Genomic DNA, 18258 nt, shown 5'->3' on the forward strand with positions numbered 1-18258 from the left:
TTTAGTTTCTGCAACAAAATTAGCATGGTGCAATTCAGAACACACAAATCCCTTTCATAAACTAACAACGGTCACTCACAAAGATAGTATATCATGAATAATAGTCACATTATTGTTTAAAGGGGGATTAAAATGATAGATTAATACAAAAAACACATGGAGATTAGATTAATTCATCACAATTACTGTCAAGCCACATATTTACAAAATAACATAATGCTTCATGATGGTGTGGCACTTAAACTTCTATCAAACTCATCACATATTAATTTACAAATGTAAACTTTTATATTTCTCTTCTGAAGCATTGAGAATACTTTTTTATTACTGATTTTAAAATGTATAAGGTGATATTTCTAAAATTTCTATTGGAAATGTGTCTTTAATAGTCTCTAAATATTGTTGTTGTTGTTAGTTGCGAAGTCATGTCTGACCCATCGCGACCCTATGGACAATGTTCCTCCAGGCCTTCCTGTCCTCTACCATCTTCTGGAGTCCATTTAAGCTCACGCCTACTGCTTCAATGACTCCATCCAGCCACCTCATTCTCTGTTGTCCCCTTCTTCTATTGCCCTCAATCTTTCCCAGCATTAGGCTCTTCTCCAGTGAGTCCTTCCTTCTCATAAGGTGGCCAAAGTATTTGAGTTCTAGCTTCAGGATCTGGCCTTCTAAAGAGCAGTCAGGGTTGATCTCCTCTAGGACTGACCGGTTTGATCGCCTTGCAGTCCAAGGAACTCGCAGGAGTCTTCTCCAGCACCATAGTTCAAAGGCTTCAATTCTTTGGCGCTCAGCCTTTCTTATGGTCCAACTTTCACTGCCATACATTGCAACTGGAAAGACCATAGCCTTGACTATACACACTTTTGTTGACAGGGTGATGTCTCTGCTTTTTAGTGTGCTGTATAGATTTGCCATGGCTTTCCTCCCGAGGAGCAAGCGTCTTTTAATTTCTTGACTACAGTCCCCATCTGCAGTGATCTTGGAGCCCAGGAAAATAAAATCTGTCACTACCTCCATTTCTTCCCCATCTATTTGCCAGGAATTGAGAGGGCCAGATGCCATGATCTTGGTTTTCTTAATGTTTAGTTTCAACCCAAGTTTTGCACTCTCCTTCTTCACCCGCAACAAGAGGCTCTTTAGTTCTTCTTCACTTTCTGCCATTAGAGTGGTATCATCTGCATATCTTAGGTTGTTGATGTTTCTTCCGGCAATCTTAATTCCAACTTTTGATTCATCTAGCCCTGCCTTTCTCATGATGTGCTCTGCATATAAGTTAAATAGGCAGGGCAACAGTATACAGCCTTGCCGGACTCCTTTCCCAATTTTGAACCAATCAGTGGTTTTGTGTCCAGTTCTCACTGTTGCTTCTTGGCCCGCATATAGGTTTCTCAAGAGACAAATAAGATGGTCTGGTATGCCCATCTCTTTAAGGACTTGCCACAGTTTGTTATGATCCACACAATCAAAGGCTTTAGCATAGTCAATGAAGCAGAAGTAGATGTTTTTCTGGAACTCTCTAGCTTTCTCCATGATCCAGCGTATGTTAGCAATTTGATCTCTTGTTCCTCTGCCTCTTTGAAATCCTGCCTGTACTTCTGGTAGTTCTCGATCCACATAGTGCTGGAGTCTAGCTTGTAGAATTTTAAGCATAACTTTACTAGCATGAGAAATGAGTGCAATGGTGCGATAGTTTGAACATTCTTTGGCACTGCCTTTCTTTGGAATTGGAATGTAAACTGATCTTTTCCAATCCTGTGGCCACTGTTGAGTTTTCCAAATTTGCTGGCAAATTGAGTGTAGCACTTTTACTGCATCGTCTTTTAAGATTTTGAATAGCTCAGCTGGAATATTGTCACCTCCACTAGCTTTGTTGTTGCTCAGCTTTTCTAAGGCCCACTTCACTTCACCTTCTAGGATGTCTGGCTCGAGGTCAGTGACCACCTCATTGTGATTATCAGGGACGTTAAGCTCATTCTTGTATAGTTCTTCTGTGTAATTTTGCCACCTCTTCTTAATCTCCTCTGCCTCTGTTAGGTTTTCTTAATGTTTAGTTTCAACCCAAGTTTTGCACTCTCCTTCTTCACCCGCAACAAGAGGCTCTTTAGTTCTTCTTCACTTTCTGCCATTAGAGTGGTATCATCTGCATATTTTAGGTTGTTGATGTTTCTTCCGGCAATCTTAATTCCAACTTTTGATTCATCTAGCCCTGCCTTTCTCATGATGTGCTCTGCATATAAGTTAAATAGGCAAGGCGACAGTATACAGCCTTGCCGGACTCCTTTCCCAATTTTGAACCAATCAGTGGTTTTGTGTCCAGTTCTCACTGTTGCTTCTTGGCCCGCATATAGGTTTCTCAAGAGACAAATAAGATGGTCTGGTATGCCCATATCTTTAAGGACTTGCCACAGTTTGTTATGATCCACACAATCAAAGGCTTTAGCATAGTCAATGAAGCAAAAGTAGATGTTTTTCTGGAACTCTCTAGCTTTCTCCATGATCCAGCGTATGTTAGCAATTTGATCTCTTGTTCCTCTGCCTCTTTGAAATCCTGCCTGTACTTCTGGTAGTTCTCGATCCACATAGTGCTGGAGTCTAGCTTGTAGAATTTTAAGCATAACTTTACTAGCATGAGAAATGAGTGCAATGGTGCGATAGTTTGAACATTCTTTGGCACTGCCTTTCTTTGGAATTGGAATGTAAACTGATCTTTTCCAATCCTGTGGCCACTGTTGAGTTTTCCAAATTTGCTGGCAAATTGAGTGTAGCACTTTTACTGCATCGTCTTTTAAGATTTTGAATAGCTCAGCTGGAATACTGTCACCTCCACTAGCTTTGTTGTTGCTCAGCTTTTCTAAGGCCCACTTCACTTCACCTTCTAGGATGTCTGGCTCGAGGTCAGTGACCACCTCATTGTGATTATCAGGGACGTTAAGCTCATTCTTGTATAGTTCTTCTGTGTAATTTTGCCACCTCTTCTTAATCTCTTCTGCCTCTGTTAGGTCCCTGCCATTTTGGTCCTTTATCATGCCCATTTTTGCATGAAACGTTCCTTTCATCTCTCCAATTTTCTTGAAAAGATCTCTGGTCCTCCCTATTCTATTGTTTTCTTCTATTTCTTTGCATTGTTCATTTAAGAAGGCATTCTTATCTCTTCTAGCTATTCTTTGGAATTCTGCATTTAATTGGGCATATCTTTCATTTTCTCCCTTGCCTTTCGCTTCCCTCCTTTCCTCAGCTATTTGCAAAGCTTCCTCAGACAGCCATTTTGCTTTCTTGCATTTCTTTTTCTTTGGGATGGTTTTGGTTGCTACCTGTTGTACAATGTCGCGAACCTCTGTCTATAGTTCTTCAGGCACTATGTCTAATAGATCTAATTCCTTAAATCTATTTGTCACCTCTACTGTATATTCAACAGGGATATGATTTAATTCATACCTGACTGGCCTAGCGCTTTTCCCTACTTTCTTTAATTTAAGCCTAAACTTTGCAACAAGAAGCTCATGGTCTGAGCCACAGTCAGCTCCTGGTCTTGTTTTTACTGACTGTATAGAGCTTCTCCATCTTTGGCTGCAGAGCATATAGTCAATCTGATTTCTGTGTTGACCGTCTGGTGATGTCCATGTGTAAAGCCGTCTCTTTTGTTGTTGGAAAAGAGTGTTTGCTATGACCATCGTATTCTCCTGACAAAATTCTATCAGCCTGTGCCCTGCTTCATTTTGTACTCCAAGGCCAAACTTGCCTGTTATTCCAGTTATCTTTTGGCTTCCTACTTTGGCATTCCAATCCCCCATGATGATAAGGACATTATTTCTGGGTGTTAGTTCTATAAGGTGCTGTAGGGCTTCATAGAACCGGTCAATTTCATCCTCTTCAGCACCGGTGGTTGGGGCATAGACTTGGACTACTGTGATATTGAATGGTTTGCCTTGGATTCGAACTGAGATCATTCTGTCATTTTGAGGATTGTATCCCAGTATTGCTTTTCCTACTCTTTTATTGACTATGAAGGCTACTCCATTTCTTCTGAGGGATTCTTGCCCGCAGTAGTATACCTGATGGTCATCTGAATTAAATTCACCCATTCCTGTCCATTTTAGTTCGCTGATACCTAAGATGTCAATGTTTAGTCTTGTCATCTTTTGTTTGACCACGTCTAGCTTTCCTTGATTCATGGATCTTACATTCCAGGTTCCTATGGAGAAAAAATCTTTACAGCATCGGACTTTCCTTTCACCACCAGACATATCCACAGCTGAGCGTCCTTTCGGCTTTGGCCCAGTCGCTTCATTCTTTCTGGCGCTACTAGTACTAGCCCTCTGCTCTTCCCCAGTAGCATATTGGACGCCTTCCGACCTGAGGGGCTCATCTTCCAGCATCATATCGTTTTGCCTTTTGGTACTGTCCATAGGGTTTTCATGGCAAAGATACTGGAGTGGTTTGCCATTTCCTTCTCCAGTGGATCACGTTTTGTCAGAACTCTCTGCTATGACCTGCACGGCATAGCCCATAGCTTCATTGAATTACGCAAGCCCCTTCGCCACGACAAGGCAGTAATCCATGAAGGGGCTCTAAATATTACATTTAGTTTTAAACTACTGATTCATTATGACTTTAGGGGTGGCTCATATGTAAAGTTACTTCGTGTTTCATTATTGGTGGTTTGTACTGAAATATGATCTCTCCTAGGCATTCTTGCATAGTGGGCATTCTATGTATATCTGTAATGTAGATCATGAATTGATATTTGGCCTGGTTATGCTTTGATGCAATTCCATCTTGTCCTTTTGTTCAAACAGGAAATTATTCCAATACAAATGCCAATATATGGAACTGATCTACTGTATGGAGCAATGTATGGAAATGCCAATGTATGATTGATCGAAATGGCTTCATTGTCTGCAAAACTTTATTGCCTGTTCAACCTTTCCTGTTCATAAAAATAGATCAAGCCAGCCTCTTTCCATAACAAATAAGACCTTGATGATCCCGATCTCCAAACAATGGATTCCAAATGCACTGGACTAAATTTTAAATTCTCCCAGGGTGAATCAATGTACTTTTTTGGAGGGTGGAGGGAAATCAACATTCAGTATTCACCATTTTTATTACTATCCTCAAACATATCCAGCCAATCTTGTTGATTGTTCATTGCCATCTTTCCAGATTAAAAAAATACACAATACAGTAGAACACACTTTAGTATTATTTTATTGTATCTTGGATTTCTAAATACAGTCATTTATTATCTGTCCCGTTAGTTCTCCTGACAACAGGTTTTTTTTTGTTCTTTTTGTTTTTGCTGTTGCCTGATTCTGCATGAAATGGTTCTTGATTTACCTGCTTCAGAATTAGAAGTGAAAGGCAACGTATCTTGATCAACTTAAGAATCAAAGAGTTCCGGGGGGGGTGAACAATTCAGCATGATTTTATGCTTGACTTTCCCTAAGGCTTTGAAACAGATTTGTTCATATGTATTTCTGACATCCTGTTTCTCCAAATGACTTGCCTCCTACTGTGTTTCTAGAAGCTCAACAAGTTCTCTCTCTTGGGCTGTATCTCCTGCTATCTATTTTGGGTGACGTTCATGAATCCCTGACTGCAGTTACTTCACGGGAGTCCATCTTGCAGAAAAGTATCATAAAAAAATACAAATCTCTGTACCCAGGAGCTCACAGGAAGGAATGGAACCAGACTGATTCTAAGACACTTTGCTCTGTCAGCCACACAGGAAAAAATATGCATTTTATCACGTATTTGCTTTTGAATCATAAGAGGATACAGCTGGGTGGCTATAGCAGAATAAAATTTGTTTTTTAAAATCTGAATTGCCTCCTATGTTCACTCATTTTCATTTTTTATTTCCTATCATTATGTTTCCCTCCTCCTCTCCTTCTTGTTTTCCACTTCCCTTTGAAAAACGTAGGTACTACTTAATCATAGTATGAAATCTCCCCTTGCAAAAAGAAGAGAAAAAAGAAGAAAAAAGAGGATAATGTGGAAGATAAGCAGAAAGATTAATTCTGTGCTAAAAATTTCTAACTTTTCTAACTTATAACTTTCTAAATGTCCTTCCCCCTGACAGGTTTCTGCTTTTCTAACATTAGTCTCAGGGCACTTGTCTACACACAAACCAATTGCAATATTATCCAGGGGCAAATCTTGACCTTTAAAAACATGCCCACACACAAATACACACCTGCTCCCATTGCCATACAAAAAGAATGTATGAAAAGAGTACCATCTAAGATGATAAGGTAAGCTTTATTTTCTCTTTCTTCTGTGAATACACTGGCACACATTAAAACATAAAATTCTGATGCCTAGTCTCAAAAGAAAATAAACATATATCCCTACACATAGACAGAGTGATAGACAGAGTGACTGAAGAACTATGGATGGAGGTTCGCGACATTGTACAACAGGTAGCAACCAAAACCATCCCAAAGAAAAAGAAATGCAAGAAAACAAAATGGCTGTCTGAGGAAGCTTTGCAAATAGCTGAGGAAAGGAGGGAAGTGAAAGGCAAGGGAGAAAAAGAAAGATACGCCCAATTGAATCAGAATTCCAGGAAATAGCTAGAAGAGATAAGAATGCCTTCTTAAATGAACAGTGCAAAGAAATAGAAGAAAACAATAGAATAGGGAGGACCAGGGATCTTTTCAAGAAAATTGGAGAGATGAAGGGAATGTTTCATGCAAAAATGGGCATGATAAAGGACCAAAATGGCAGGGACCTAACAGAGGCAGAAGAGATTAAGAAGAGGTGGCAAAATTACACAGAAGAACTATACAAGAATGAGCTTAATGTCCCTGATAATCACAATGAGGTGGTCACTGACCTCAAGCCAGACATCCTAGAATGTGAAGTGAAGTGGGCCTTAGAAAAGCTGAGCAACAACAAAGCTAGTGGAGGTGACAGTATTCCAGCTGAGCTATTCAAAATCTTAAAATGCAGTAAAAGTGCTACACTCAATTTGCCAGCAAATTTGGAAAACTCAACAGTGGCCACAGGATTGGAAAAGATCAGTTTACATTCCAATTCCAAAGAAAGGCAGTGCCAAAGAATGTTCAAACTACCGCACCATTGCACTCATTTCTCACGCTAGTAAAGTTATGCTTAAAATCCTACAAGCTAGACTCCAGCAGTATGTGGATCGAGAACTACCAGAAGTACAGGCAGGATTTCAAAGAGGCAGAGGAACTAGAGATCAAATTGCCAACATACACTGGATCATGGAGAAAGCTAGAGAGTTCCAGAAAAACATCTACTTCTGCTTCATTGACTATGCTAAAGCTTTTGATTGTGTGGATCATAACAAACTGTGGCAAGTTCTTAAACAGATGGGCGTACCAGACCATCTTATTTGTCTCTTGAGAAACCTATATGTGGGCCAAGAAGCAACAGTGACAACTGGACACGGAAGCACTGATTAGTTCAAAATTGGGAAAGGAGTCTGGCAAGGCTATATACTTTTGCCCTGCCTATTTAACTTATACGCAGAGCACATCATGAGAAAGGCAGGGTTAGAGGAATCAAAAGTTGGAATTAAGTTTGCCGGAAGAAATATCAACAACCTAAGATATGCAGATGATACCACTCTAATGGCAGAAAGTGAAGAAGAACTAAAAAGCCTCTTGTTGCGGGTGAAGAAGGAGAGTGCAAAAGTTGGGTTGAAACTTAACATTAAGAAAACCAAGATCATGGCATCCGGCCCCCTCAATTCCTGACAAATAGATGGGGAAGAAATGGAGGTAGTGACAGATTTTATTTTCCTGGGCTCCAAGATCACTGCAGATGGGGACTGTAGCCAAGAAATTAAAAGACGCTTGCTCCTCGGGAGGAAAGCAATGGCAAATCTAGACAGCACCCTAAAAAGCAGAGACATCACCCTGTCAACAAAAGTGCGTATAGTCAAGGCTATGGTCTTCCCAGTTGCAATGTATGGCAGTGAAAGCTGGAGCATAAAAAAGGCTGAGTGCCAAAGAATTGAGGCCTTTGAACTATGGTGCTGGAGAAGACTCCTGCGAGTCCCTTGGACTGCAAGGCGATCAGACTGGTCAGTCCTAGAGGAGATCAACCCTGACTGCTCTTTGGAAGGCCAGATCCTGAAGTTAAAACTCAAATACTTTGGCCACCTAATGAGAAGGAAGGACTCACTGGAGAAGATCCTAATGCTGGGAAAGATTGAGGGCAACCACTTTTTGCATATCCTTCCTGTCTGAAACAGTAGTATTTTTTTTCAAACCACACAGTAATACAATATGACAGGATGCTTTCAACTGTCCCTCTATAGAAAGTGGTAAGGACTGGGGAAGAAAGATTTACTCTTCTCATACAATGCAGAAAATGCCACTTTTCCCTCTTCACCAATATATTGTTGTTGAGTGACCAAGCTAAATTGCTTGTCAGCTGCACACCCAGAAACTTGATACAACCAACCATCTCCACAGTTGAATAATCGATACATAGAGGTGTATGCCTGTGCCTTCCTTTTCTGAAATTGACAATGATCTATGTCAAATGTCTGACACTATCGAATGTGTGGGGATGAGGGTAGGGTTTCCAGATATCCAGCAAACAACATACCCTCTTTTTTTGAACTCAGATAATTTGTCTGGTAGACATACAATAGCTTTAAAGTCAAATGTTGTCTGGCATTTGGGGGGTCTTGGTTTTTTATAAATAATAATAATAATAATAATAATAATAATAATAATAATAATAATAATAATAATAATAATAATAATAATAATAATAATGTAAACTGTTTCTACAATAGTGGTCATGCAAATGTTTGTAAATTATGACCTTGTAAATTGTCAGCTTCTTTCTTTCCTTCTTCTATCGATATACTCAACAGCCTCAAGTTATATTATTTAGTTTATTTCCTGAGCTCATCAACTGGCTTCAATCCAGCCCCTTTCAGTCTATGATCATCATAGACTGAAGATCACATATTTCATCATACAATTTTATGGTGAGATTTGAAAAGCCTATTTTTGATTCTATATTGTTGCTAGCGTTTGTTCTTGAAAATAAAGATTTGTTGGATGCAATTGAAAAACTAGTATTTATGATAATGAAAAAGCAATTTCACAATCATGTAGGCTCAAGTACATTTTTTGCAGTTTTTCTCTGTAACTTTTTTGTGGGTGCCAAGAAATTGAAAATTAGGTTGTCCTCCTTTACCCCCATTTCCTCTTATTTCCAATTTTCTGGGTTCTTCTTTGCCTGTTTAGATTTCTAGTAACCATAGTTGAGGAAGAGTCCTCATGCAGAGAATCATAAATATATATAATTTGAAAGGGCCATTATCCAAACCCCAGTTTGTAAAGAAATAAAGTAAATTACCTTGACAGGTAGCCCTCCAGCTTCACTTGAAAACCTTCAATAAGGGAGTGTCCAACATTGTCCTAGGCAAAGTGCTCTACTCAGGGCTTTTTTTCTCATGGAACGCTCAGAACGGAGTTCCGGCACCTTTTTTGGATGGAACCTTGTAGGGTAGGCAAGGCAGGTTGTATGACATGTGTGAGTTCCAGCACCTTTTTTGGATGGAACCTTGTAGGGTAGGCAAGGTGGGTTGTATGACATGTGTGAGTTCCAGCACCTTTTTTGGATGGAACCTTGTAGGGTAAGCAAGGTGGGTTGTATGACATGTGTGAGTTCCAGCACCTTTTTTGGATGGAACCTTGTAGGGTAGGCAAGGCAGGTTGTATGACATGTGTGAGTTCCAGCACCTTTTTTGGATGGAACCTTGTAGGGTAGGCAAGGCGGGTTGTATGACATGTGTGAGTTCCAGCACCTTTTTTGGATGGAACCTTGTAGGGTAGGCAAGGTGGGTTGTATGACATGTGTGAGTTCCAGCACCTTTTTTGGATGGAACCTTGTAGGGTAGGCAAGGTGGGTTGTATGACATGTGTGAGTTCCAGCACCTTTTTCTTTTACAAAAAAGCACTGGTTCTACTGCTTAACACATCCTCCTACCTCTCTCTATAGTAATATTCAACCTAAATCACCCATCTTTTAATTTCATTTTGTTGCTCTTTGTCCTGATCTATTTCAGCAGCTGAGAGGACTGCTGATGCAACTTGTTCCTGTGAAAAATCTATTCTGACTCCTTGTAATAGGAGCCTACTTTTCTAAATGCTCACAGACATGCTGCTTGGCAACCTTTTCTAATTCCTTGCCCAGTACAGACATTAAAACTAATTGCTTCGTAATTTTCCAAGGCTTCCTGCTCCTGTGACTCTGTTTGCTCTTCTCCAGTCTTCTGGCACCATTAGCAATTCTCTATGAGTTTTCAGAAAGTATTGTCCACTGTTCAGTGTTTAACATCTAGGATGTAACTCATAGGATCCTGAAGATTTTAATTAATTGGAGGTACCAAAGTGGGTTCTTAATACTGTGTATCTTTATCAATTCCCAGTAGTGCGCCCCTTTTTATCCTGAAAAGTGTTAGACTAGTCTCTGTAGCTTTTTGAAAAGAAGGCAGATGCAATCTGCTCATTCTTTTGCCTAATCATCATTACTACTAGCTTATCTTTCTCATGCAATAAGCCAGTGGACTCTTAGACACTAGTTTTAATTTGAATACCATCTCCACCCCATGTGTTATATTTTGCATTCCTTCATAACCCCAGCTAAACAACTCCATGTACTTTAGTCTGATGATGTATACCATGCTCTAGGAAGCCAGAACATCAGCTGCAAAGAATCAAGACCACAGACCACATATCAAATTCCAGTTAAGCTACGTAATTTATTGCCTATACACAAGAATCTAGTCAAATAATGGTCAGTACTAAATTGATGCTAGGTAAGAGTTAACAGAATTCAAGAGGGGCTGAACTTCGATCATTCATAGCATTGTAATGACTCCAAACTGATTTCGTGACTCTTCTACTCTAGGCTCTGCCTGTTTTCCTATCCAGGATTTTCCTAATCCTTTTTTGAAGCCAGTTGTTCATACCCATCTAACAAGTAAAAAATGTTGCATACTTTGACTAGTGCATTTCCCTTTCTTCCCTATCAAGGTGGCCTTTTTAATCTTACCTCCCCTGATGGCTTTCCAAAGTTCTCAGAGGCTTATCTGTTTTTCCAATGGGTGAATACAGCCCCTTGCAGGATGTGTTTTGTGTTTTCTGCTGAGTGGCCAAATGTTCATCTTGTTTATCTATTTTTGTTGTATGTGAATCATATCGGGAAACCAGGAGTTTCCAAGCCGCAAAGAAAAAGCCGGCCCGGCCGACATTTGACAGTTGACAGCTGTCAAATGGCCGCCCGAAGCAACGGCGCACGCGCACCAACCAGCCGGCCGCCATTCCCGTTGACAGCTGTCAAAAGGGCTGCCGGAGGCCAACGCGCACGCGCCGGATTTGACAGTTCCCGGAACTGTCAAATCCGCAGTCTTCAACCTAGTCCTCCGAACTGAGCTAAGCGCTCAGCTGGGAGGAATTCCCTGACAGCCGCCGAGCTGTCAGAATACTGTTCGTTGATTGGCCGTCCTCCGAACGGCGGGGAAAATACTGCTACCTGATTGGTTGTTTGTTTTGACAGTTCCCTATAAAAGCCCGGATTGTTTTGACAGTCAGCTGCCGGGAGCTGAACCGAATAAACCTTTCGAATCTTGCCTACGGTCTCGCGTCTGTCTTTCTAAAGACAATTCACCTGGTGACGAGGGTGGGATCCCGGTACTATAGAGCTGTTTACTGAGCCGAGTCACCCCGCAAAGGAGTTCCGATCCCTCCCGCTGACGAGTCACTGCTGAAGCCACTCGGAGGGCAAAGGAACCCTTTTTAGCAGCTTGAACAGTACTGTGGACCCAGACCATGGCAAATCTAGGTCACGTCAGAGAATTCGACGTCCGCCATCCTGAAGGATGGGAGTCGCACTGGGGACAAATTGAAGGCTACCTCGTTGTCAATAAGATAACAGAGGACCGCCACAAAGCTGCCGCCCTCCTCTGTCTCAGCAGGCCCGCTGTCTACGACATCGGCGTAGGGCTTTGTAGCCCTGACCCCATCGCGACCATCCCGTACGCCGTGCTGACCGACCGCCTCAGCAAACACTTCATGCCCCGTCGGTCCGAGCTATTCTGACGCCTCCATTTCGCCCGCCGCCATCAGCAACCGGGCGAAACCACCACAGCCTTCATCGCGGCGGTACGTCACGCCGCCCGCAGGTGCCAATTTCCCGACCTGGAAGACCGTATCAGAGACCAGGTTATCGCCGGCCTCTCTAACGAGCGGCTCCAGCGGAAGCTGGTAGCCAGGCCCACGATGGACCTCGCTCAACTCACGTTAGAGATCATGGCCTACGAAGATAGCCACCGTGAGGTCTCTCCGGTGTACAGAGGCAGCCCAGCCGGTTCAGTCCACCACGCCAGGGAGCCGGACGACGAGCAACCAGAACCCTACGCCGGCGTCGACGACATCATGTCTCGTTTCAGCAAGATGAGCACCGACCACGGGAAGAACCGCAGGCCATCCAGACCAGCCGGTCCGGGCTCAAGGCCCACCGCCACAGGGCTGAAACCTAAGTGTGCCAGCTGCGGCGGGGCTCACGCCAGAGCCACATGCCGTTTCAGAAACGCCAAATGTCACGGATGCGGGAAGACCGGGCACATTCGCTCAGCATGCCGCAGTTCGAACCGGGAAACCCTCCACGAGCTTGAGGAAATTCCGGCAGGTAGGACCCAGGTCCCTTCCCCAGCCAAGGGAATTCCCCGGCCCTCAGTCTTGTCCATACAAGCCGAAACAAAAAGGTCGCCCATCCACCAGTTACAACCCAAAATTAAAATTTGGGTTAAAATCCAAGGGGTGCCCTGCGAAATGGAGGTCGACTCCGGCTCCTCAGTTTCAATAATGTCTTGGGACACCCTCAGAAAAATTGGGTTAAAAAATAGACGCCGTATTCCCCTGCAGCCCTCCAAAATACTCCTCGCAGATTTTCAGGGAGCTGCCATCGAATTAAAGGGACAGGCACAAATAAAAGTAGAATATAAAAAGTTCCTGGGACATTTAACGATTCAGATCACTGAGGCACCCAGGTCCACCCTCCTTGGGTTAGACTGGTTTGAGGCCCTGGGCATCCACCTAGAAGGCACCAACCGTATACAATCCCAAACATTAGAACAGGTTTGCCAGGCATTCGCAGACGTTTTCGACGGAACACTTGGCAAATACACAGGAACCCCTATAGACCTCAAATTAAAACCTGAGGTAGCCCCCATCCGCATCAAGGCAAGAAGGGTCCCCTTTGCGTTGAAACAAAAAATCGAGGCAGAATTAGACCGTTTAATCAACCTTGGGGTCCTGGAACCAACAGACGGGGGAACCTGGGAAACTCCCATAGTCACACCAGTCAAACCAAATGGTGACGTAAGACTATGCGCGGACTATAAGGCGACATTAAACTGCGCTTTAAATCCCCATGCATACCCCGTGCCAGCTGTCAGGGACGTGCTGTCAGAAATTGGGTCCGGTTCAATATTCGCCAAACTCGATCTAGCGCATGCCTTCCTGCAACTACCTGTCACCCGAGAAACAGCCGAAGCACAAACCATTGTCACACACCGAGGCGCTTTCAGGGTGAACCGCCTCCAATTCGGCATCTCAGTGGCTCCTGGCATCTTCCAGGAAGTCATGGAGAAAACATTAAAAGGAATCCCAGGTGTATGCCCCTATTTCGATGACATACTCATCGCAGGGGAATCAGAAAACAATTTAGCAGACAGGCTACAAGAAGTATTATTAAGATTTAGGAAAGCGGGGCTGAAACTTAAATGGGAAAAATGTTCTATAGGCGTCCCATCTGCAGATTTCTTAGGCTACAAAATTGACTCGCAGGGAATTCACCCCACGAACTCAAAAGTCCTTGCTATCAAAGGTGCCCCTACCCCAAAGAATAAAACCGAGCTCCAAGCTTTCCTTGGACTTTTAAATTTTTACCATGCTTTCCTGCCAGGGAAAGCAACAGTCGCAGAACCCCTACACAGGCTGCTTGACAAAGGGGCAGCCTGGCAGTGGACAACAGCCCATGAAAACAGCTTTAGAACACTCAAACAAATGCTTTCCAGCAACGCCACCATCTCCCACTACAAAGAAGACAAACCCCTCTGCCTAGCCTGCGACGCATCCCCATACGGGATCGGAGCAATTTTGAGCCATTTAGACAGCAACGGCACCCAAGCCCCGGTGGCATATTATTCAAGAACACTTTCAAAAACCGAAAGAAATTATGCCCAGATTGATAAAGAAGCCCTGGCAATTGTTGCGGGAATAAAAAAATTTCACGATTACCTTTATGGCCGCCCCTTTGTGATTTACACAGATCACAAACCACTGCTAGGACTATTCACATGGGACCGTCAGACCCCCCAAATCTTATCTCCCAGGATGTTGCGCTGGACAACGTTCCTCACAGCATATTCCTACCAATTAATATACAAGCCTGGACACCAAATGTGTCACGCTGACGGCCTCAGCAGATTGCCCCTACCCCACACCGAACCAGACCCAGCCCCAGCAAGCAACATCTTAGCTATCCAAGAGCTACCAGAATGCCCACTGACAGCAAAAGACATTGCTGCCGCAACATCATCTGACAAAACACTCAGCAGAGTGTTAGCATGGGTGCACACAGGCTGGCAAACCTCTTGCCCGGGCACAGAGTTTCAGCCATATTTCTCCAGGCAAAGTGAACTAACGTCACACTTAGGATGTTTACTCTGGGGATGCAGGGTAATCGTGCCTTCCAAAAACAGACAAAAAGTACTTGACACATTACATGAAGGCCACCCTGGCATCGTAAAAACAAAAGCACTGGCCCGCAGCTACGTCTGGTGGCCAGGGATAGACCAAGACATAGAAAAGTACATCGCTGGCTGCTACCTATGCCAAGAATCCCGCCCACTCCAGCCCAGAGCTCCAATTCATAAGTGGGAACTCACAAAAAACCCCTGGTCCCGAATCCACATTGATTATGCCGGGCCATTCCAGGGACAGGTCTTCCTCATAGTTGTGGATAGTTATTCCAAGTGGCTGGAGGTTCTCCCGGTTCACAGCACAACGTCTGCCGCAACCATTCAAGCCCTCAGGGGAATCTTCGCAACACACGGTCTCCCCGACGTTATTATTTCAGACAATGGCCCTCAATTTACTTCTCATGACTTTCAGATCTTCACGAGGAGAAATTGTATTAGGCATTCAACATCGGCTCCCTTCCACCCATCGTCCAACGGCCTTGCGGAGGTTATGGTGAGGACCACCAAAGACGCCCTTAAAAGAATCATCACAGGGAACTGGCACCGTCGTTTGTCTCAATTTCTCTTAGCCCACCATTCCACGCCCTGCACATCCACCGGCAAAAGCCCAGCCGAACTACGATGGGGCCGCCGCCTGGTGACACGACTCGACAGACTCCACCCCGACAGACTGGCAGCCGAAATAACACCAAACACCCATCCAAAAACTTTCTCCAAAGGACAAAATGTTTGGTCCCGAGATTATGGGGGAAGGGATAAGTGGGCTCAGGGGGTTATCCTGGAACAAACAGGACCATTATCATACACAGTGGACACTGGGACTGGACTTATACAACGCAGACACTCGGATCAGCTCCGACCCAGGTCACTGCCCAACCCCCCTCTGCAACCGACTCCGGGCGAGTCTCCACTAGCTGTCACCCCCGGACCTGATGAATTCCTCCCCCAGGACCCACAACCACCTGCTGAGCCCCACCAAGAAACAACTCCTCCAGCCACGCAACCCGAAGGGAGCAACCCCTGTCCCCGACGATCCAGCCGAACCAGAAGGCCCCCCGCATACCTCGCGGACTTTGAATGGAAGGGAAACCCGCCATCTGTTAAAGAACCTGTTAACCATACTGTTTTGAAATGTTCAACTGTTGTTATGCATAACGTACCTGTTCGGGGGGGGGGAAAGGGGGTGAATCATATCGGGAAACCAGGAGTTTCCAAGCCGCAAAGAAAAAGCCGGCCCGGCCGACATTTGACAGTTGACAGCTGTCAAATGGCCGCCCGAAGCAACGGCGCACGCGCACCAACCAGCCGGCCGCCATTCCCGTTGACAGCTGTCAAAAGGGCTGCCGGAGGCCAACGCGCACGCGCCGGATTTGACAGTTCCCGGAACTGTCAAATCCGCAGTCTTCAACCTAGTCCTCCGAACTGAGCTAAGCGCTCAGCTGGGAGGAATTCCCTGACAGCCGCCGAGCTGTCAGAATACTGTTCGTTGATTGGCCGTCCTCCGAACGGCGGGGAAAATACTGCTACCTGATTGGTTGTTTGTTTTGACAGTTCCCTATAAAAGCCCGGATTGTTTTGACAGTCAGCTGCTGGGAGCTGAACCGAATAAACCTTTCGAATCTTGCCTACGGTCTCGCGTCTGTCTTTCTAAAGACAATTCAGTATGAATGAATGAATGAATGAACCTTTATTGTCAAAGTACAACCATGTATACATTGAGATTGGCTGAGCCTCCCTTCGTGCCCCCACCCCCCAGCTTACAGCGACACAAACCCTCCATCTTATTACACCATGTGAACTAATTACATAACAGACTGGCCTCGTAAGTCAATTATGCATAAAGTTTATAAAATTATTTCCCGTTCAAAAGCCTAACAGCCCATGGATAAAAGCTGTTTTTCAGCCTGTTAGTGCGGCTGGCTATACTACTATAACTCCTACCGGATGGTAGGAGAGTAAAGAGATACCTTCCAGGGTGTGAGTCATCCCTGAGAATTTTCCTCACTCTTCCAAGGCAGCGAGCCCTGGCGATGTCATCCAGTGGTGTCAGGGAACAGCCCACAATGTCTTGTGCTGTGCTCACCACCCTCTGTGATGCCTTCCTATCCGTGGCTGTCAGACTAGCATACCAAACTACAATACCATACGAGAGGATGCTTTCTATAGTAGACCAGTAAAAGAGGGTCATAAGCCGTTGTTCTACCCTGTTCTTTCTCAAGACCCTGAGGAAGTGAAGCCTCTGTTGGGCCTTTCTGGCCACCTGGGTTGTATTAACTTTCCAGGTCAGATCTTCGCAGAGGTAGACTCCCAGAAATTTAAAGGAGGAAACTCTCTCCACACAGTCCTCCCTGATGTAAAGTGGGACAGGTTCCTCCTTTTTCCTCCGGAGGTCTAGCACCATCTCTTTCTTGTATTTCTTGTATTTTTATTCTGCTTTGTTGAATTGTAAACCACCAAGAGTCTAAACTGAAAAAGTAAATAAAGTAACTCCTGGCAAATTCACCATCTCCTAGATTTCTTTCCATATGGATAAGTACAAATAATAGTTATCAGTTCTATGATGAACCTGGGTAATTTTCCCAGTAAACTCTGGAAGCTGCATGTATTAATTTACTTTTAGTTTTGTTTATTAGATTTTTATCCCATCTTTACTATTTTATAGGTAACTCAAAATGGTGAACATACTTAATGCTCTTTTCTCCTTCAATTTTCCCCACAACAACCACTCTGTGAGGTGTGTTGTGTTGAGAAAGAAAGGGAGGGAGGGGGAGGGGGAAGGGAGGGAGAGAGAGAGAGAGAGCTGTCTTTCATGACTAAGGCGGGACTAGAACTCAGTACCTCCTGGTTTCTAGGCCAGCACCTTCACCGCTACACCAAACTGACATTCATGAGAGTTCACAAGATGGTTTTGGATCACAGCCACGCTGTCAGCCCATCCTTCCCTCTCTGTTGCTGAGGGGAAAATCTGAAGGTGACATTGCTATGTATGTCCCCTTGGGTTCTTGAAAGAATGGCAAAGGCAATTTACCTTTGCGAAGTAAATAAATCCCTCAAATGACTTTCTACCTGTCGCACAAGGCATTTTTTTTCTGTCTCATTTTTATTCGTCTTTTAGTCTCCTTCACATATTAGTGTAACAGAAAAAGGACTCACAGGTGTTTGTTGCAAAAGATTTTTTTTTTTTTGGAGCTGATCACGTTGCCAGAACTGCTGCTTTTGCCCTTATGCTGAAATGTGCTACTGTAGCCAGGGAGGAAATTGGATAGGGTATTTGCCAAAATTGCAGAAGAGGTTATGAGTCCTTTTTTATTAGTGCTTGTGAGTGGCCCCACATAATGTTAGGGAATGAAAGGTGGAGGTGAGCAGGTGTCTTTTCAGCTTTTTTTGCTTTTTTTTTCTGAAGCTGTCCCGATACATTGTTTTGGTTTCCTTTAGCTCAGCAGTATCATGACCAGAACTAAATACCTCATTTCAGTCTGTGATTGTATGACTAG

The sequence above is a fragment of the Vipera ursinii genome (assembly GCF_947247035.1).
Source record: "Vipera ursinii genome assembly, chromosome: 1".
NCBI classification, from domain to species: domain Eukaryota; kingdom Metazoa; phylum Chordata; class Lepidosauria; order Squamata; family Viperidae; genus Vipera; species Vipera ursinii.